This window comes from Cornus florida, unplaced genomic scaffold, assembly GCF_030987335.1.
Source record: "Cornus florida cultivar Cherokee Brave unplaced genomic scaffold, ASM3098733v1 CherokeeBrave_3.0.0_Hap2_Chr07, whole genome shotgun sequence".
Classification (NCBI taxonomy): domain Eukaryota; kingdom Viridiplantae; phylum Streptophyta; class Magnoliopsida; order Cornales; family Cornaceae; genus Cornus; species Cornus florida.
Genome location: NW_026775577.1, coordinates 69661195 through 69665924, shown reverse-complemented (window position 1 = coordinate 69665924; position 4730 = coordinate 69661195).

Here is a 4730-nt window from a genome sequence, read left to right as displayed (position 1 = left end):
ACTCTTCAAATCATACGTGGGGTCTTATTTTTGAAGATCTAATTACAATGGCTATAATAACGAAGGTTATGGGGTAATGTATAAAAATTCTCGCTCCCACTCAATTTTTAATTATTTAGAATTAGGGTTTTCAATTCATGATTTAATGCATTCAAAACGCTTTAATTTTAATCCAATTAAATTTAGAAAATATCTGAACTTTTAAATGATTCACTAATATTTAATTTGAGGTACACTTTAAAAATAATTTACAAAAATAATTTTTCGTTTCCCAATAAATGACCTCTAATTAATTAGTACTTAGATCTAATTAATTTTCATAATTTAATTAATATCTATCAAGTCATTTAAATAAAATAAAAAAATCATGGATCTAATGCATGAATAATAATAATTAGTAATTAATTATTACATGCATCACATAAATAAATAAACAATAGACAAAAGCAAATAAAATGGCCAATGGAATCAGCTTTTAACATTTAAATACTATTATTGCTGTACGAGTGTCCACCAACGGCTTGTAAACACCTGTAGGGAGTTGGTACGCTTTAGGAGAAGCAAAACGGCCCTTGGAACGTGCCCGGAGGACCCCACACGCGCTGGCACGCGCCTGGGGGATGCAGCAGCGCGTGGCACGCACCTCCACGCGCTGCCATGGCACTGTAGTGCGTGGCACGCTCCTGCACGTGCCAAAAATCTCTTCCTTTGGCTGGTGCGTGCTCCTCACGCGCCAGGGAGTTGACTTTTACTGGCACGTGCTCCTCACGCGCCAGTAACTCCTCTTGACGCCAGCTGTAGTGGCGCGTGCTCCTTACGTGCCTTTTGGTTGGTGCTCTACATGCGCACCATGAGCCCTGCCGCATAGGATCTCCTCACACCGATGATGCAGATCTGATGGTCGTTGGTGCGGGCGTATGAGGAGCACGCAGCACCGGATCGGCCTCCCCTACTCCGGCGCTGCCCTCGCCGGCGGCGGCTCTCCGGCTGCCCGAAAAACACCGAAAATTTCAGGAAAAAAATTAAAAATTTTCTAGAAAATTAAATTAAGCCCAAAAAATTCAGAAAAATTTTGAAAAATTCCTGAAGCCTAATTTAACACTTTTGGACCTTCTTGAAGCTTTATAACATCCATTGATGAAGATTACATGGCTTTAATAAATATTTACAATTTGAAATATAATAAAAAAAATTAAATTACATCATTGAACTTTTAAACGGCTAAATCAAAGCCTTAATTACATTCATCCAAAGATAAAATTATATTCAATTAACCTATAAGATTCATCCATGGCCCAAACATACATTATCATTCATTCACAATTATACATACATCATCATATATTAATATATTAAAACATATATCAACATACATTAATAAATATATATATATATATATATATATATATACATATATAATTTGGATTCATGAATGATGATTTTGATAAAAACATGATCTTTAGTAATGAATCAAACCATGCTCTGATACCACTGTTGGGAAACGTGTAAGTTTTAAAAACTTTTTAAGGGATTTAAATACATTGATCTTGATTCATCACATAGAGACAAGTTTTATGCAAAAATAAAACTTGATGTATCATTCAATTTAGGGATTGAATACTTACATCAAAGGTTTGAGTAAACATTTAAATCTTTCCTCTAAAGTGAATGTTCTCACTTATTGTAAATCTCAGATCCCTTTGCTAAATGTCTTCTTCTTGGATCTCCATTTTCTCAATAATGGTTTTACCTTTAGGAATCACTAATAAACCTCCATGAATGACCTTGGAAAACTAGGCTTGTGGGAGCCTCCATTAGATGAGAATGATAACCCTAAAAATCTAGAGAGAGAAAATATATTTCTTTTCCTTAAAAAAAATCTCTCATAGAATATACATGGACCCATGTATATATAAGCAAAATAAAGATAAGGAAAGTCAATAATAAATTTTTCTCAATCTCTAATTCACATATCTCAAATCTAATAGGATTCTAATATCAAGTTGGGTTATGAGTGAGAATCATTTAGGCTTATTATTTTATTGGCTACAATGAATTAATAATTGGCCCGGTCTATGGACCCAGTTAAATTAATTCATTAATTAATTTCTACTCCACTAAAAGAAATTGATTGAACTCCAATTAAATAATAAATAACCTATAAGTCAATGTTGCACTTTGATCTCTCTATGAATAATTAGTTATTGGATAAATAAAGCCATCAATCTGACTACTTAATTAATATATTTATTTTGGTACCTTTGATTATTTCCGACTCGATCACAATAAAAACATTTGTTTGACAAAAATAATAATTTAAATAAATAAATATATAGAAAATCATTTTGTCTAAAAATACACGAATATCTTTGAATTTACTTTGTGATCAACCATAATCAATACAAAATAAATACAAATAGCAATGATACAAATATTGAAAATATAACCCTCTAAATATTAATTACATAATTACCCAAAGTGTCGGTCTATGTATTCCGAAGAATCCGCCGAACAAATCAAAGTAATTACTAATTAATAAAAGTGTGTATACTTCTCTTGTGCTTAAGAGTCAAATGCCATGACAATGATAGGGAGCAATTGCATATGACGGCTCTCACAATATATCTCAACCTAACGCGGATCTAATACTGACAAAAACAAAGTTTTGGTGTTGCTGCTTAAAGTTACCAATTTGTAAATTAGAATATGGGCATGTAATTAGTTGTATTTTATTTTTAAAAGGATAAATTTATATAAGTCTAGTTAGGTTGGACTTTTTTTTTTTTGGGCCTTGATTTAATTATGAATTAAAATTAAATTAAATGAATGTAAAATGATCCTTTTGTTTAATTTGTGTAAAATTGTGTGTAGAGAGAGGAACTTGTATTCATGGCTTTGAATCAAGAGGACTTGGGTTCACCAATTTGTACGCCATGGTATGCTTTCATTCTCACCCTTTTCTCCTCTATTCACTTACTATCTCTTTGTTCAGCTTCTTGGGGAATTGCTCTAATTCATCATTTTTTAAGGAAGTTGTGGGTTTTGATGAATTAGGGCAGTGCCCAGTTCATAATTATGATGTTTTGTTTTGTTCCTGTGTAAATTTGATGTTCAAGTGGAAATCTTTATGTTCATGTGTTCTCTCTCTCTCTCTCTATACATATGCACATTACACATAGATATACATATATACATATACATTTATGTATATATTAGATATTGAGTATGTAAATATTAAAGATGTGTGCCTTGTCGTCTAACGTTCAGAGTTTACAATTCGTCCCCTTCACATCTTTTAACTATTGAGAAACCCATGCATAATGGTGTAGCTATAGAAGTCAACTCCTCCGTTCACACTTTCACACAAAGAAGGAGCATTGATTTTGCTGGTGGCAGTGTTAATCCATGGGTTAATAATATTATGATTATTATTGTAATTATGTTATGAACAATACGACTACTATTCTGTCCAACTTATGTTTATCCCAGATTCCATTATGGGTCGTCCAAAAGTTGCGTTGGAATGTTTAACCCACTTTTGCATTAAATTGCTACACAGGGTATTGTTTCCAGTAAATCGTTGACAGACGAGTAATAGAATCACTCTTAAGCAGAAAGACGACAGAATAGTAACTTACTGTTCATTACATAATATGCTAATATTTATTCTATACAGACCTTTAAGCATTAACAATATTTAGCAGCCATGTTAAAACCATCTTCCTCCTCTTTAGGAGTACAGGACAACCAAGATTCAGAATTGGTAAAAAATACTGAATTAGTAGAATGGACCAATGTTCAAAATAAATTGAACAGGTGGACTATTCCTCCAGTAAGTGCTAAGAGCATTTACAAAATCGGAATGCTTAATTAAACTGATCTATGGACTGTAAAAACCATGGAACAAACCATGCAATTAAGCACTAAGGATACAATAATTAAGTTATTGTCTTCCCGTGACCTTCAGAGGCACATACATAAATATAAGTACATCCATATAGGTTTAATTCAAATTGCTTTTAAACCTTTAACCTTGTTAGGTATGGATGCTTGTATTCAGGCAACCCTTAGGGATGCTCGATGTCTGAAATTCCACCCTTCTTTGATGGGTGCACTGGAAACCAGTCTATGTCATGGACCGGTTTATTTTAATGTCTATCCTAGTCTGAATTTATCTTTAACAGATAAAAACATTCATGAGGCAGTTAGTCTTCGTGTTCAGACCTATGGGTATGATTACTTACCTGGATCGGAAGTGATAAGTGTTATTTATTGCATCCATTACAAAGTACTTGATACTATGTGTCCCAATGCCATACGCAAAGATTCTAAAGGAGTAACAGCGTTATGGGATACCAACATGTACACATCAAATGTTGCCACAAAAAGGATGATTCCTTGGAGTGAGATAACATTTCCTGAACACTACACGATTTCTAATGCCGTTCCAGCACAGCCAATTGCTAATCATAGCTTAGACTGTGTTATTCAGGACCAAGATGGTGATGTTTTTCTGAATTTCAGAAAATCCATAGATCTACCTAGATCTACATCATCTAAAGGAAGTCATCTTCCTTATCATGTTTCTTGTCCTCCTTCTCGCCATTCGATCTCGTCGGATTACCGAAAGGAAGCTATCCCTGAAGTGGTTGGTGCCAATCAACTTAAGCTGAAAGGAATACAGCAATCTCAGAATCAAATTCCAAGAGGAGTCTACGAGAAAGCACCAA